Source organism: Manis pentadactyla, chromosome 9, assembly GCF_030020395.1.
Source record: "Manis pentadactyla isolate mManPen7 chromosome 9, mManPen7.hap1, whole genome shotgun sequence".
Lineage (NCBI taxonomy): Eukaryota > Metazoa > Chordata > Mammalia > Pholidota > Manidae > Manis > Manis pentadactyla.
In genome coordinates, this window is record NC_080027.1 from 124,864,603 (window position 1) to 124,883,761 (window position 19,159).

General features: G+C 35.6%; 1 protein-coding gene across 7 annotated transcripts in view; it reads right to left on the reverse strand.

The window, feature by feature from the left end:
* PPP1R12B (protein phosphatase 1 regulatory subunit 12B) overlaps positions 1 to 19,159 on the reverse strand; it is a 223,580-nt gene that overhangs the window by 183,186 nt on the left and 21,235 nt on the right. The window lies entirely within an intron of this gene.

The window sequence follows — 19,159 nt, forward strand, 5'->3', positions numbered from 1 at the left end:
TAACAGCTCTCCAATGTGCCACACTTCTATCTGCCTGCACCCACTTTCACATGCCACTTCCTCAGCCTGGAGTGTACAACTGCTTAGAGCTTTTATGTGGTCTTAAAGACTTAGGTGAAACGTCACCTCTGTGAAGCCTGCCTTGACTGTCCTTCCCACTCTAGCACAGTCAGTCACCACCACCTGGTTTCCTAATGCCTACTGTAGTGTACTGCATTTTACTGTAGTTATCTCTGACTGTCAACTTCCCATTCAGACTATGAACTCCTTCTGTACAGAGATTATTACTCACTAATTATATCCCCAGGGCCTAAAATAGCACTCTAAGCAGAGAGATCATTAAATATATGTTTACTTAATTATAATAACAATATAGAACTTAACCTAATACATTAAGTATAACTAGGACAAAAATCTGGTTATACGACAAACATGTGACTGTAACTAAATATGAAAATAATTTCTAATATCCTATTTATAGTTCAACCAATCACATTAATATTTATCCCCAGGTACATTCAGTGAGCATCTAGAGTTTGTCCTGCTGCTGGTGGCTGGTATCCACACAGTGGATAATCACACACAGTGTGATCCACATTGTGTGAATCCACACAGTGAGAATCCACACAGTGATACTCACAATACTAGCTTTTAGTAGTAAAAGTCTATCTCCCACCCCAATTTATACAAAATAATCTGTGTTCGGTAGTGGGGGGAAGAGGGGACTAAGCAATGGAATCTGAAATCTCCACCAACATACCACTGTACATGGCAAAAGGCAAGAAGTTAACAGAATGGGGGCCCTTTTCTGATCCTGCTCTGAAACTCGAGGAAATGGTCAATGATCAAAAGCCTCCGCCAAGGCCATTGAGAGAGGTATGTTCTCTCAGCTAGTTAGGGTCCTAACTGAAACAGAGTCACCTGGGCAACCCAACACACCACCCTTGTCACTAAGCCTGGCAGGGCTGTTCTGCCCCTCTGTTCAGGCGTCTGCCAGGCAAGCTGTGATACTGTGCCCAGTTGATGCTGTGCCAGACACAGCACTCCATTGGACAGAGGTCCTCGTGTCTGCTAACACGGGGCTAACCAGTACGCCAATCATACTGTGTCTTAAAAAACCAAAGCTGTTTTGAAAAATAGCTTAGAGGGGGAAGGGACTTCAAAGTAACTAAATAGTGAACATTTCCTCAAAGGCAATTTAACGTCATCAAAACTAGTCAAATGTTGCAACTATGAAGAGAGTCCGTCCAATGAAGATATATATCACAAGCTACCAGGTGACACTAACATGACCTAACTTCAAGTAAGAACTTTTTATTCTTGAAGTCAACATCATATTTGCAAAATCTCAGCTTGCTGCTGTAGACATAGCATCATCACTGGTTAGTCTTTAGGTTTTTCATTTTTGCTTTTTTGGGTGTGTGTGTGCATGCTCATGCGTGCAGGTGTGTTATGCACTGGTGGAGGATTATCAGTTTCTCCAGAAGTCTTCCTCTTGTAGGCCATGAGATCATCCACTAGGAGAAAATGCCAAATTTGAGGAACAGAAAACTCAACATACAGAAGGTATTTCTATTAGGACTACTCTGAATTTGTCACTGTCATTGTCATTACTATTATTACCACCATCATTATCATTATTTTCTTTAGCGCCTGGCAATGACTTCATGTATAATATTTAAACATTACTGACTTTGGATCCTCTGACTGCTAACTCGTAACACAGTAATTCTAGACACAGCACATCAACACTTTGTTTATTCCAATGATATATTACTGCAATAAAGTTGATCAATAGGATTGAGTTTTATTGTATTTTAGATTCATTTCAATGAAATAAAATGTAAGTAAATTATAAAACCATTCTTTCTTCCAAAATATTCAAATTTTAAATATATCCCCAAGATCTTCTCAAAAGTCCTCTAGGAAAGGAAGAGGTTGGTGAATAACGATAATAATGGTGATAACATTTGAATGGATATCACTATTTTCATTTTGAAAAGGTTAAGTAACGTGCCCAAGGTCACATGGCTAAAAACTAAGAAGCCAGCATTCAAACCCAATCAGTCTGGCTTCAGAGTCTATACTATGTACCACTTAATCAACTCTCAATTTAGCACCTTGAGGGACACTAGAGACTTTAACAAGTCCCATGTTAATGATCTTCAAAGAGCTTTCCACTCCACAAAATGCAGAGATTTGTGGAATGGAGAGCAAGGTAATAGGAGGTGATATCATCTGTTAAGAAAAAAGGAGGAAGCAGGGTGGTCAGAAGGGTGAGGAGAGCAGAGAAGCATGAAATGACCTTTTCAGGGAAAGGAGTAATGAGTTGATCAAAGAAATACAATAGCATTTCTAGACAATGGTAAGAATCTATTTGAATTTGGTGAGCATGAATGTAAAGTAGTGAAAATTTGCACTATTTTGTAATTTTCAGCTTTTTAGAGAAATCAGAGAGTTGGGTTCATCAAAGGTTAGGACTTTGCTAGATTAGTTCAAAAATTTCAGAGGGGTAAAGTAATGTAGAGTTCAGAGGAAGTATTATTGAAGTGAACACAGAATCTAAGCAAGGTAAGAAGGTAAGTTGATAAGTCAGGAAGAAAGGAGACGGGGTAAAGAACTGGAAGTCCCAATAAGAATCCGGTTATAATGGAAGTGACTGAACTAGCAATTACATGTTATGGTAAAAAAGCCAGATGCTTAGAAGAGAAATAGCTCTAGGTGAAACCTAAGGCATAGGTGTGACTGTGGAAGTTGGTGACAGAGCAAGGTGGAGGGTTAAATCACCCAAAATGAGGAAGTCAAGAAACGAAGAGGCCAGAGTGTTGGATGGCCTGGTAGTAATGAGATAGAGAGGAAGTTTGAGTGTCTTTGACAAACGAGGGGGTAAGAATGCAGCACAGCCAAATGCCATCTGAGTCAAAGGAGCAGAGGTATTTTATTTTTATTAGAAGGTATGGAAAGTAATGCCCAAGAAGTGATTACAGGGAAGAACACGGAGACTAACCCCACTTCCTGCCACCGAGTTATGTGAGCTATATGAGGATAAAACGGCTTCAGGGAACGTAGGTCTAGGACAGCAGCAGAACGACTGCCCTGGATCTCCAACTCCCAGCCCAGGCTCTGTCCACTATCAGGGCGTACCGCAGCCTTCTCCCTCAAAATGATTTTTAAAAATAATCCAGTAACTCAAGAGGATATTTTAATTCTAAGAGTAAAAAAAAAAAAAATAGTGAATATCCTTCTAAAATGTTGTCTAGAACACATATACTTTTTTCACATGTTCATATATATATATATATATATATATATATATATAGTTTAAGATTTTTAAAAGCATAAATGGGTCCATAGTATATGTTTTATCTGTGCATTTTTCTTTCTAGTCACAATATTTTTATAGACCTTCCATGTTAGTGCAGGAAAGTATTAGTACCCTTTGTTTATAACTGCAAAAGATTTTTATACTATGAAAATAACTTAACTCTTCTCGTATTAATATAAATTCAGTTTTTTTCTAAGTTTTTATTACTATTAACAATGACTTAGAGAATGTATCTGTACAAACATCTTTCTGAACATGTGCCAGTTAAGGAAAGAAATAAAAGTTGGGAGTCAAATAATTTGCAAACACTTTAATAAATTCTGCCAAACTGCCTTCTGAAAAGGCTTTACCCGTTTGCAAGACCATGTTTAAGAGTGCCCAGTTCCTCAAGTCCATGCCAATATTCACACTTGACAGAAACAATTTTTAAGTTTCTATTAAAGTACTGAACAAAAATAATCAGTGTTTCAATTCGTGTTCTACTAAATAATGCAACTGGACAGTTTCCTCATATGCTTTTCTAAAAATAGCTTTATTGAGATATAAATCACATACCAGACAATTCAACCATATGATTTAATGGTATATTTGCTTTTCAGTGTCTTGTTTTTTAGTATAGTCACAGATCAGTGAATCCCTCACCAGTTTTGGAAAATCGTTACCTCAAAAATAACCCCATACTCTGTAGCTGTCACTCCTCCTCTCTCCTTCCTCTCCTTCCTCCCAGGCCAAAGAGTTTAAGAGTCTATTCCATCTCCAGAGACTTCCCTATTCTGAATTTTATCATATGAATGGAATCACAAAATATGTGGACGTTTGTGACTGAGTTCTTTCACTGAGCATATTTTTTCAAGGTTCATCCAAGTTGTAGCATGTATCAGTACTTCATTTCTTTGTATGGCCAAATAATATTCCATTGTATGGATACACTATATTTTGGTTATCTATTTATAAGTTGGTGAACATTTGAGTTGTTTCCACCTTTTGGCTATTACACAATGCTACTGTAAACATTCATGTTCAAGTTTTTATGTGAACATATGTTTTACCTTGGGTATATAGAATTGCTGGATCATATGGTAACTCTCTGTTTAACTGTGTGAGGGACTGCCAAACTGTTTTTCAAAGGGACTACACCATCTTACATTCCCTTCATCAATGTATGAGAGTTCCAATTTCCCCACACCTTTACCATCACTTGCTATTATCTGACTTGTTTATTTTAGCCATCCTTCTGGTATACAGTGTGTCTCATTGTGGTTTTGACAGCACTTCTCTGATGACTAATAAAGTCAAGCATCTTTTCATGTACTTACTGGCCATTTGTATATCTTTCTTGGAGACATGCCTATTTAAAATCCTTTGTCCACTTTTTAATTGGGATATTTGTCTTTTTGAGTTATAAGAGTTCTTTATATATTCTAGATACAAGTCCCTTATCAGATATAAGATTTACAAATATTCTCTTGTACTCCATAATGTCTTTTCTTTTGCTTGATACCTTTCAAGCATAAAAGCTTCTAATTTTGATGAGTTCAAATTACCTATTTTTCTTTTTTGGTTTCTCATGCTTGTGGTGTCATATCTAAGAATCTCATGCCAAATCTGAGGTCATGGAAAGTTTTACACCTAGGTTTTCTTCTAAGAGTTTTATAGCTTTGGTTTTGCCTAAACTGGATAGTTACAGCCAAAATTGCTTATATGAAGAACTCATTATTCTGGACAATAATCCTTTGATCATAAACGTTTTTCCTAGTCTGTCATATGCTTTCAACTTTTTTATGATGTCTTTTGTCATACAGAAGTTTTGAATTTCATTTTGCTCAGGAAGCTGTCTCCCTCCCACCCCTCCCTTGATTCCTAATTATAAAAATATTCACCTGTATTTTCTTCTAAAAATTAGTAAGTTTTAAAATACAAACACACACACATACTGCTTTTTGATTCCTTGGAACTTATTTCTGTAGATAGTGATGTTGTGGGGTCTAAATTTTTTGCCACAAGTAGAGAATCAACTGTCCCAACAGTTATTAATCAGTTCATTTTGTCCCATTAATTTGAAATGTCATTTTGTCAAAATTAAATTCCCATTCGTACTTAGGTCTGTTTTTGAAGTCTCTATTTCTTTCATTAACCTATTATCTACTCCATTATCAATTCTACCAGATTTTAATTAGTTTACTATACTGTTTTGACTTCTGGAAAGTCAAGACCCACCTCATTGGACTTTGGGGCATTTTCTTGGCTATTTCTGAAGATTCTTTTTTTTAAATTAAAGTATAGTTGATATATAATATTATATTTGGTTTCAAGTATACAGCACAGTGATTTAACAGTTATATATATTATTAAATCCTCACCACAACCAGTATAGATGTTACATGGAAAGATGCTACAGAATTATTGATGATACCCTCTAAGGTGTACTTTCATCCCCATGACTAATTTATATTATGATTGAGATTTTGTGCCTCTTTATCCCCTTTGCCTATTTCACCCACCTACCCACCCCAACCCCTCCCCAATGGTAACCACCAGTCACTCCTATGAGTCTACTACTGTTTTGTTCATTTGTTTTGTTTTGTTTTGTTTTTAGATTTCACATGTAGTAGGTGAAATCATATGCTATTTGTTTTTCTCCACCGAGCTTATTTCACTTAGTGTACTACCCTGCAGGTCCATTCATATTGTTGCAAATGGCAGGATTTCTTTCTTTTTTGTGGCTGAATAATATTCCATTCTGAATATGCACCACTTTTTGTCTATCTACTTCTCTACTGATGGACAGACACTTTGGTTGCTTCCATATCTTAGCTATTATAAATAATGTGACAATAAGCACAGGGGTGCATATAGCTTTTTGAATCAGAGATATTGTTTTCTTTGGGTAAATTCCTAGAAGTGTAGTTTTTGGGTTGTATGGTATTTCTATTCTTAGTAGGGTGTAGTAGGGTTCCATTTTCTCCACACCCTCACCAACACTTGCTATTTCTTTAAAGACTGATTGATTCAGATGAACTTCAAAACTAGCTTGCCAAGCTTCCATGAAAATTTGATTAGGGTTATACTGATTTTATAATGAAAAACAGTAATAGCAAACATTATGGAGCCTATATGTGCCAGAAACTGTTTTAAGGCCTAATATATATTAATTCAATTCTAACAACTCTATGAGGTAGTTACTATTAGCAATTGGTATTATTAAGAAACTGAGATAATACAATACTGAATATTTCTATTAGTGTCTTCATTTATTTAGGCTTTCTTTTATGTTCTTCACTGTATTTTCTTTTATAGGTTCTACAAATTTCTTTTTGGGTTTATTCCTAAGTATTTTATGATTTTGTGTTGCTTCTGTGAACAGGATCTTCCTTCTCATTACATTCTTAAATATATATCTATTATATTCCAAATATTGGTTTGAAAAGCTATTTTATACTGATTCAAATGAATTTTGTATATAAAAATTTTTTTCTGAAAAGTTACCTAACTCCTCTGTGCTTTTTTCTTCTTAAAAAAATAAAAGATAATGATTGCTAACATTAAAAAAATTTTTTTCTGAAATTTCATTCATCTTGAGTGATTTTCCGTTTGCACAAGGGCTAATTTGGGACACAGTTAGTCTCGCATACAGTACAACTAGTGCACACGTTTTTACAGTATGTCACTGGGCCTTGACATGTGACATTGCACTGCTCCCTTTCCCAAATTTGCTGCTTGAGGGTTACTCTGTGGCACCAGGTTAAACTTCTAGTGCACCTAGAAAGCAATCTTCTTACCCAGTTGGATCTGACCTAGAAGATCACAATGGTCAAATCTGAAGGGATAGTTGGAAAGGTTTCAAGATATTTAGTTTGTTTTTAAATAGTGTGATCACTTTTAGAAGGAAATCACCAAAGAATCCTTTTCTACCTATAAGGGAATCAGAAAAAATTATTGGGTTACTGAAATACTAAAATTAATCCATGTTTAAGGAGGAGCCAAACAGGTGGCACTTTTAAGCTCTTTTTTGAGTTACAGCTATCTAGTTATCAACCTCAAATACTAATTCAAATAAGCCTTAAATAGCAGTACACCAACACAGACTTTACTCCCAAGGCTTTAAGAGTGCCAGAATCTTTAAATGATGATCCCTTTGTCTTTTTGAGACCAAGTTTCACCTTTCTTGCTTCACAAAATTTAAAAAAACTCAATGAGACATCTTACATAACTTGTACTCACCCATCTCATTTGCCAGAACACCAGCTAATCTTACCTATTAATATGCCACACTGACAGAGTTCTCCAACTTAAGGCTGACTGGTAAAAATCAAGGGCTTAAAGTAATTTAACATCTCTGTTTTCAAAGGCTATGATGAAGGCCAAGAGCAGTTATTTTTCCAGGTTAGCCTAGAGACTACTGAAAAGACCAAAGTAGCAGAAGGCTTTCTGACACAAAGCCAACAACTGTTTACAAATGCGGACATCATTACCTATACTTTCTTAGCCAATAGACTGAATCTGGATTGGCACTAGTGTCTTCTTAAACATTCTTCTCCCCTAACTGATTCCTATTTCACTTTTTCATTCTTTTTTGTGAAAGAATAGGCTGTCATGAAACTATATAATTCCATTCTTTTAATTGCAGTTTGGCAAAGTCCTTATTCAAACATATGCCTAAATATGTTCTCATGAAAATGGTTCTCGAAGAGACCAGTATATTATAAAAAGCAAATAGCAGTGAGATAAATATATCCTTCAAAAAAACCTTTGTCAACGTGTTAGATAACAACAGCATTTAAGCTGATTCTCAATTATTCAGTGCCTTAAATTTGCCAAAAAGCAAAAGAAGTCAACAAATCATACTTAAATACACAGGAACCCATTATAAACATTGAGATTTACATGCACATTTCTAAAGTTAGCCATTCTTGAAGTTGCAAATCTTACAGCTACAGTGTTCTCTCTATTGCTAAAAATCCCTGTCCCCTGTTACTATAGATCCTACCCCTCTTGCAATAGTTCTTTTTTTAAAAATTATTTTATTTTTATTTATTTATTTTATTTGCTATGGTTAATATACAATCACTTGAACAACACTATGGTCACTAGACTCCCCACATCATCAAGTCCCCCCTCCACATACCCCATTACAGTCACTGTCCATTAGTGTAGTAAGATGCTATAGAGTCACTACTTGTCTTCTCTGTACATACTGCCTTTCCCGGGTCCCCCATGCAATAATTATTTTTAATAAAGTCTCTCTTAATGGAGGAGAGAAAAAAGCTCTTAGAATAATCATAATCATTTAAACCATATTACTAACCAGAGGAAAACATGGCAATTATTATTTCTGAATGAAGATATTATAAAATAATATAAAAATTATATGACTGAAATAGAAAAAAGTTAAAAGAATTTAAGTTTCTTTCCAAATGTTCAGTCAGAATTTTGACATTAAAAAAAAAACACATCTAGTGCAATATATAAAACCTCTCCCATTGAGAGGAACAGGGAAAAAGAGCTGCCACTGCACAAAGAAGAAACTTGGTGGGGGCAGTGTGTGGGAGGCAGTGGAAAAAATGTATAGGGTCTAGACTAGTTAATACACAAACTGAATAGTCCAAACATGAATAGTTGAGACTTAGATGCCTCCCACTAAGGAAGGTTTGCTGTAACAGACCTGTCCAATCTCCCCCTGATTTTCATACGCTTTATTATAAAGTCAGTCATGCACAAACTGCATATATCAAGCAATATGCTACTTGGGCCTTGATATTTTGCAGCTAATCACTGAGAAATCCATGCAACAATTGTCAATAGCCATTTACTAATAGCTTCACACTGTTGGCATTGAGAATAGTAAGTAATCAACTTAAGAATCCTTATCAGTTTCAACCGGAGAAGTCAATGATATAAAAAATCCGACAATAGCAAGTGTGGAAGAGAACATGGAGCAACGGCAAATTTCACACACAGTTGTACACGATGTAAACTGTTGCAGCCAGTAATCTGGAACAGCACTATCCAGTGAGGATGCACAAACTTTAGAAAAACTCTAACACATTTGCACATGGAACCATGTACAAGAATGCTTGCATTAGCATGGATTTTTTAATTGTGTTTTTATAACATCCCTATTCAGATGTACTTCACATACCATAAAATTCATCCTTTTAAAGCATATGGTTCAGTAGTGTTGTGCAATCATCACTGTCATCTAATCAATATGTAGACTTTTGCACCTGGTTTTTTTCACTTAGCATAATGTTTTCATGGTTCATTCACACTGTAGCATATATTAGTACTTCATTTGTTTGTGTGGCCAAATAATACTCCATAGTATGGATACACCATATTTTGTTTATCTATTCAGCATTTGGTAGACATTTGAGTTGTTTCCACTTTTTGACTATTGTGAATAATGTTGCTATAAACATTCATGTACAAGTTTTTATGTGGACATATGTTTTCAAATATCTTGGATATATGCCTAAGAGCAGAACTGCCGGGTCATATGGTAACTCTATGATTAACATTTTGAGGAACTACCAGACTGTTTTCCAAAGTGACTATACCATTCTACAATTCCATCACCAACATAGGAGGCTCCAATTTCTCCATATCCTCACCAATATTTGTTATTGTCCACCTTTTTTATTAAAACTACCTAAGTGGGTATGAAGTAATACCTCTTTGTGCTTTTGATCTGCACTTCAACATTATGTTTTAATAGCAAAGCAAAAAACAAACATCATCATCCTGAAAACAACTTACATGTCTATCAACAGATGATAAATAAATTTCAGTATAACAGATGAAGTGAAGAGGAGCAAGTTAGTATCATGTGTGTCAATGTCAAGACGAATGAACTAGTGCTGTGTGTATCAACATATCAATCTTACAAATATACTAAATTGTAAAAAGCATATAGCAAAAGAGTATGCAGAACATGATGTCATTCATATAACTTTAAAAATATGTAAAACAACATAAATTATGTAGGGATGCATTCTTACAAGGTAAAAGTATAAAGACATGCCCAAACTATATTGCTAATAGTCTATTTCTTAAGCTAGTCAATGGCCACATGGATATTTGTTATATTATTTTGTGAAACATTTGAAAGAATTTATTAAAAATAATAAGTCAGTGAGAGAAAAGGTCTAGCCATTACATCTGTCCCTCCTGTGTGCTTTCCATTGCCAGCAAGAACACAACCTAAGCTACAGGCTGGGAGACAACTGAACACAAATGGTATCTCATAAGACTTCTCAGTTTAATAAGAAAGAATTCTAAAACACAACAGGGCTTCCTCCTATTCAAAAGTCAAACTTTAACGGAATTGGTTAGTCCACACAGTTTTAAAAAATGAACAATAGGAAAAATACTAAAAATTGATTGAAAAATTTTACTCATTCTGATGAAAAGAATATAATGACAATTTCATTTTGTTCTGTAACTATCTCTACATAAGAAAATCAGTCTAAAAAATTCAGTGGAGCCTTAAGATTTAATTGTTATTGTATCACTACTAAATAACAGTATTATAAAGTACTTTTGGATTTTAGATACACATTTCACAATCAACCTTTTTAAATTTTCAAAGAAATTCATTTCCCCCAATATAACATGCTTTGTATTTCCAGACTTTTATGACTGGAAACAATTACTTTTAAAAAAAAGTCACATTACCTAAATTAATAGAACAAAACAAGTTTAAAACAACCTGGAAATTTTAAAAATAATTCCTACTGTATCATGATTATGCTGGTGTTTTCAAAAAATTCCTGGGATCTGACACAAGATAATGAGAAAATAACTTGCCTATATGTCCCTGAGCTCTGTATGAGGCTCCTTTATACGGATTATTTTCAATTCCACAGTTGTTGGCTTACAGATTCCCCACATCCTTTATTTCTCCTCCTAACTTGATGTTGCCCTAATAATTCTGGCCTTTAAACTACTTATAGTCCATGAAAGGGTGAGGAGAAAGAAGAAAGGTAAAATTCTAATAATTTTAGTAATGCTACATATTAACAGATCTCATAAAGGAAGGGTTTGGAATTATTAGATTTCCTTTTCTTAAGCTATTCCCAGAAACCATGGAAAATGTAATACCAACTTTCCTACTTAGGAAAGGCCTTCAAGCTCCCAAAAGCACAGAGTAGGAGACACTGGTAGCTGGATGCAGTTCCCTACCAGCCTAGGAAAAACACTGAAGGAGACTCACACATCATAACTGAAAGTCAAGACAGGCAGCAGCCTGGCTGGAGAGCACTGCTCCACGAATCTTGCCTAGACTACAGGAGAAGGTTGAGGGATGTGAAACACGCGCACACTCACCGACACAACCACAATAACGTTCATCAAAACCACTCCAATACTCATTAACATAAAGGGGCAAAGACATGGGACAATCTCAATCAGGTCAAACCAAAAGGTGTGTTTTTCCTCCTTTTCTGTAAGAGTAAGATAGGTGATCAGTAGGGACTTCTGTCCCACTAAAGCTCAGAGGAAAGACAGTTATTGTTCTTACATCAAGTAATTGCAAATATCTTCAGGGCCCTTTGAACTTTTAATAACCTGAAAAGCATGTATATATGTAGACATATATGTGCATGGAAAACTGGTGAAATCTGAATAAAGGAGATGCTACTAAGAAACAATTTATGTAAGCATCAATAAAAGATACCATCTATGAATAAGACAAAGAACATGGAGAGTCATCAGTAAACCAGTAATTGCTTTATGAATTCTAGTGCTGCCAGGGCAACCAGTTACCCTAAGAAACCACGTGAAACCCTGAAAAAGTGACAGTGACTCTCAAAGATTACATCATAAAGATACTTGAGACCTTAGATCTTCAAGTGTTAGAAACAGCATGACTCAGATATGAAGAATTTAAAAGAAATATGAATAATTGTTTCTTTAGAGAACTAAGTTCTTAAGAAGGATGTGCTCAAATTCAGAAAAATAATCTATCAGAACAGACAGGAAACATCTTGGAATAAATCAGGAACCAAAGCCGACTACAGCAAAGCAGAGAGGCCTTATTGACACTGAAGAGAGGGCCAGGGAGGACAGGGCCAAGGAACAGGAAGGGTTTGAGAGTATAAAGCTTCAGGGCTCTACTCTGCTGTCAGGGAAGGAAGTGGGTACAAACCCTCTCTAAAGGGGTAGAAACAAGTAAATAATACAAAATTCAAAATATATTCATAGAAATAGTTGAAACACACCTTCTTTACTCACAGGTTATACAAAAACCTTTTGATAAATCTCTCTCCTGGGGCAACAGAAGTCTTAAGCTGGAAACACTAGGTAAATAATGAAACTACTATGCCTCTGGAGTCTTCCACCTGCCACAGCATGACTCACTGGAAAAGCCTAGACAGACAGCTGTGAAGCTCGAAGGTACTACGTGTCTCCAACTCTGGAATGTTTGGTAATAAAGCAGAATTTACAATAATTAAATTTGTGCACTTGGATGGTGACTTGGAGTCCTAGGCTAAATTTCTAATGTTTTAAACATTAACATTTTTCTATTTTAGCAATAACAAAGAAGATCTGAGAAAGTCATAATCCAGTCAATAAATCATGCTGGCAAGCCATGGGCCAAACAGAACTTATTAACATTGCCTCAAGGTGGGACTAACCAGATGCAAAATAGGAATTTCCTGGAGGCATTACCAGAAACTCACTAAGAACAGGAATTAGACATGGGACTCCTCACACCTTGTTCAACAACTAATAATCTTGAAAATTTAACAGCCACTCAAGATTTCCAATTATGATAGAGTTCTTTAAGTCCATGACTACTGGATCTGGGACAGGAGAAAGTATTTCATCAACTTGTTCTTATGATTTAGAACCCACAGGAAAGTAAAGGGACAATTCCCTCTGGCAAAGTGTTCAGAGAAACTAAATGCTCCTCTCAGACCAGCTTAACTTTTCTCAAATGATTTGGCTGCTTTCCCAAGTATCCCATAAAAAAAAAATTATGATTTCTCAGATTAAAGGGATAAGATTTTATTCCTATCTTCATGTAAATTTACAATCTTTTCCAACTAGTTGAGAAGGCCCTATTGTTCACAATCTTTTACAAAATTCAGTTTAGAAAACTGGAGTCTAAGTTTATCTAATCTTTAGCTAATTGGGCTTTATATCCTTACAGACCTGAGCCCTTATGTTGACCAAGTATTCAGGGGATAGTTGTATATTGGTCTTCTCTCTTCTAAAAGACAGAGATAAATACAACAGGGTAGGAAAAAGCCTCAAACTCTAAACCTCATCAGAGATGAAATCAAGTATATTAAGATTTTGGTTATTTTGGTTTTTTATTTTAGACACAATACCATCCAAGTTCTCTACAGCATATGATATTCCTTGTTACCCAGAAAGTGACTGATACATAGTAATTCCTCAATAAACACATATTTATTTAAGTAAACAGATGGACTGATGAACAAGTGAACAAACTCCCCTGCCTTAGTTTCCATGGTAACTAACAAGTTCTTCAGTTTTCCCCTCTATTCACTCTTCCTCTTCCTAAATATGTAAATTCTATGGGGGTCAGACCTTGGTTTGTTTTTCCTGACAGTGAGAGAGTTCATCTCCTTTCAGAACTTTACTGAACATGGATTCATTTGTCCAAGGAGTGTGCTGGGCACTGAGGAGAAAAAGTTGGTTGAGACACGTGTCCTGTCAGCACGGACCCATCGTCTAGCATGAGAAAATTTAAATACAAATTTGTATAAGATAATATCATATGTAGTTGCTAAACTTTGCAGTAAGAACAAAATGAAATGAGAACAAGAAACAAGGATGAATAAATTCTGACAGGGTAGACCTTCACAGAGGAAGTGATGATATGTGAGTTGAGCCGTGAAAGATTAGGAGGATTTTGCCAGGTACAGAAGGGCAGATGGGGCCATCTAGGCAAAGGTAACATGAGCAAAGCTCATGAGGAGTGCTTAGGAAATGGCAAGTAATAAATGGGCAAGTATGTGAATGTGGTTGAGGAGTGGTAGGGAAAGAAACTGGTGAGATAGGTTAAAAGAATTTTAGATGCCATGTAAGGGGTTTGCCTTTTTACTCTGCATGTCAAGGGTTCTAAAATGCAAAACTGCATCACAGTAACTTGGGATGAGTGGTAAAAATACAGATTCCTGGGCTCTACCCCAGAGCTACTTAATTGGAATTTTCAGAGGTAGGGCCTAGTCATCTGAATGTTTTTGTTCTTAGTCATCTGTATTTTAATGACTATTCGATCTTATATAAGATTTGGCAACCAGTGATACATTGTTTTTTAAGAAACAGTTACATTATTAGATTGGTATTTTTAAAGTACTACTAAAAATGGACTATAAATGTGTGAACTCAGGAAAAGCAAAACCCATACCAGGCTATGGCAACACTCCCCTCCTTTATTCAAGAAGCATTTAAAAAATACATGCACATATGGAACATTCACGCCTCCAAAACTGATCACGTATTAGGACACAAAACAAGTCTCAACAAATTTAAGAAGACTGAATTTGTAAAAAGCATCTTTTCAAACCACAATGGTATGAAACTAGAATCAATTATAAAAACTAGAAAAATCATAAACATGAAAGCTGAACAACATGCTTTTAAATAATCAATAGATCAGGGAGGAAATCAAACAATACATGGAGACAAATGAAAACAAACACAACAGTTCAAAATATGTGGGATGCAGTAAAAGCAGTTCTAAGAGGGAAATTTAGAGCAATACAGGCTTACTACCTCAAGAAACAAGAATTATCTCAAACAAACAATCTAACCTTACAACTAAAGGGACTAGGAAAAGAAGAACAAACAAAGCCCACAGTTAGTAGGGGGGACATAATAAAGATCAGAGAAGAAATAAATAAAATAAAGACTGAAAACAATAGAAAAAAAAAACAATGAAACCAAGAGCTGGTTCTTTGAAAAGATAAACAAAATAGACAAACCCTTAATGAGACTTATCAAGAAAAAGAGGACACAATTAAAATCAGAAACAAAAAAGGAGAAATTATAACCAACACCACACCACAGAAATTCAAATACTTATAAAAGAATTCTATGAAAAATTATATGCTCATATTTGGACAACCTAGAAGAAATAGATAAATTCCTAGAAATACAATCTTCCAAGACTGACCCAGGAAGAAACAGAAAATCTGAACAAACCAACTGCTAATAAAGAAACTGAACTGGTAATCAAAAAACTCCCAACAAACAGAAGTGCAGGACCAGATGGTTTCATGGGTGAATTCTACTAAACATTAAAAGAAAAGCTAATACCTATCCTTTTTAAAGTATTCCAAAAAACAGAAGAGGAGGAAATACTTCCAAACTCATTCTACAAGGCCAGTATTACTTGAACAGCAAAACCAGACAAAGACACTACAAAAAAAAGAAAATTTTAGATCAATAACCCTGATGAACATAGATGCAAAAATCTTCAACAAAATATTAGCAAATCAAATAAAAAAATATATCAAAAAGATCACTCATCATGACCAAGCAGGATTTATTCCAGGAATGCAAGGCTGGCAAAATATCCAGAAATCAATCAATGTGATATACCACATTAACAAAAGGAAGGACAAAAACCGTCATCTGTGATCATCTCAATAGATGCTGAAAAAGCATTTGGCAAAGTTTAACATCCATTCATGGTCAAAATTCTTAAAAAGTGGGTATAGAGGGAACATACCTCAACATAATAAAAGCCATATATGACAAACACATAGATCCCACCTTACCAATGGTGAAAAGCTGAAAGCTTTTCCTTTAATATCAGAAATCAGACAAGGATATCCACTCTCACCACTTTTATTCAACATAGCACTAAAAGTCCTAGCCACAACAATCAGACAAGAAGGAAATAAAAAGCATCCAGATTGTTAAGAAGTAAAATTGTCACTATTTGCAGATGACATGGTGCTATAAATGGAAAACCCTATAGACTCCACCAAAAAACTACTGGAACTAATAAAATGAATTCTGTAAAGTAAAAATCAACATACAGAAATCTGTTGTACTTCTATATACTAATAATGACTAGCATAAACAGAAATCAAGAAACAATCCAATTAAAAATGGGCAGAAGATCTGAATAAACATTTTTCCAAACAAGAAATACAGATGGCCAAAGGCACATGAAAAGAGACTCAACGTCACCAATCATTACAGAAGTGCTAGTGAAGACCACAGTGAGATATCACCTCACATCAGTCAGAATGGCTACTATCCGAAAGACAAGAAATAACAATTGTTGGTGAGGATGTGGAGAGAAGGAACCCTCCTGCACTGTTAGTGGGGATATAAATTGGTCCAGCCACTGTAGAAAAAAGAAGGTTCCCCAAAAAACTAAAAATAGCAATACCATATAACTCAGCAATTCCAATTCTGGGAATTTACCCCTCCCCCTGCCAAAAAAAAATCACTACTTCAAAATGATACACACATCCCTATGTTTATTGCAGTATTACTTATAATAGCCAAACTATGGAAGCAATCCAAGTGCCCATCAATAGATGAATGGATAAAGAAGATGTGGTACATATACACAATGGAATATTACACAGCTATAATGAAGAAGGAAATCTTGCCATTTGAGACAATGTGGATGGACCTAGTGGGGATCATGCTAAGTGAAATAAGTCAGAGAAAGACAAATACCATATGATTTCACTTATATGTGGAACCTAAAGAACAAAACAGACAAAAAAGAAAAAGATCCATAAATTCTGATAACAGATTGTACCATAAAGTAGGGGGGTAAGGGATGGGTGAAATAGATGAAGGGGATAAAGAGGTACAAACTTCAAATTATATAATAAATTAATCATAGGAATTGAAGTGCAACATAGAGAATACAACAAATAATACTGTAGTATCTTGGTATGGTAACAGGGGTAACTATAACCAGGTGAGCACTCAGTAGTGTATGTAATTATCAAGTCACTATGTTGTATATCTAAAACCAATATAATACTGTATATTAACTATATTCCAACAAATAAAAATGTTAAAGAAATACATGCCCACTAGTTCACATGAGAGATGACAGCTTGAACTAGGGAATAGCAATGTGAATGGAGACAAGAAGGCAGAGTCAGGAGACATTAAAAGGAGAGAACTGACAAGTCTTGATTCCACTAGACCATGGGGAAAAGGAGGAAGGAAGCAAATCCCCGTTTTCTTCACTGATTGCCAAATTTGGAAGAGCATCAGAATAAAGGCCCTGGGTCTTACCCAGAGACCTACTGCATCAGGCTCTTTGGAGAGTAGGACTAGAAGTCTTCATTTTTAACATGTGCCCTCTGATAATTCTCATGCAGTCAACTGGGCATCAATGGTGGGACTGACAAATGGGAACCAATGTCTTAGATGACTTGGTGGCTAAAGATAATTTTCACTAAAAAGAGAAAAAGGAGGAGGAGCAACAGGTTTGTAACTGGGATAAGAAACAGTTTTATTCTAGAAATACTGAGACTGAGATAAACCTGTAAGACATCTAAATCAAGATGTGAAGTAGAGAGCTGGAAATATATATCTGGAGTCCAGAAAAAAGATAAAAGACAGAGAGGTCAGTGCTGGACAGATCTGGGCATCATTAATACTTAAGATACAGATGAGGCCATAGGAGTGGGTAAGTTTACAACTGGAGAAATGATAGAAAGGTGGGCTGAGGATGGAAGTCTGGGAAAAGAGTGGGCAGTAAAGGAGAAATAGTGAATAAAGTACAGGAGAGTGATTCTGGAGGGAAAAGGAGAATCTGGGGGAAAAAGCAAAACTTCAGAAGCCACGGGTTAAGAGTTTTAACTAATATAAGGGACTAAGTGGACAAAAATATTATAAAATGGTCCAAAAGGAAAAGAACTAAGGAGGACAATAAGGTGCAGCTTTTCGGAAATCAGTGGTGACCTTTGAGAAAGCACTTTGAGTCGACAGCAGGAATCAAAGCGGAATATTAGGGATACACCGCTCCTTAAAGAGAATTCGAGGAGAGGAAAGAAAGATGGGTCAGCAGTTCGAAAGACAGAGGTAAGATTGAGAGAAAGCACTTTTGGTGACCTTTTTATTTATTTTTTATTTTTTTATTGAGGGACAATTGATACATTACATTAATTTCAGGTTTACAACATAACGATTCAATATTCATATTGCAAAATGATCACCACAAGAAATCCAGTTAACCATTTTTAAGAATGCAGGCAACTTGAGGGATTTTAAAGACAAGAAGAAAGAAGAAGAGAAGAGACTGAACACACAAATGTAGAGAATAACTGATCTAGTAACACCTTAGAAGAGGCAGGGAAGGATGGCATTAGCCTCTGAAGCAAGGGAGGGAAGAACAACAGAAATGGTTTGAAGGTGGAGAGGAGAGTACAGAGTGTCTCTCTCTTTTCTTTTCTTTTTTTTTTTGAGTAGATGATGATTAGGCCAGCTTTTACAAAGAAAGAAAAGGGAAAACATGTTTGAAGCACAAAAATGAGACAGAGACGTTAGGCATGATTAAACCATTGCGGGGTGGTAATGAAGGCCCAGAGGAGGGATTTCATTTTATTCAACGGAACATATATAAACATTCTCTGCCACGAGGCACTGTTCTGAGCACTTAACATATATTAACTCAGTTATTCCTCATAACAACTCCATGAGTTTGTAAATTATTGTTCTCATTTTACCTATGTTGAAACTGAGACACAAAGAGATTAAGTGACTTGCCCAAGCAAGTAAGTGGCAGGACCTAGATTCAAATCCAGCTGGTCTGGCTTCAGAGCTGTGCTAACCATTCTAGTGCACCGTCTCTTTATTAGAAAGATCAATATGTTT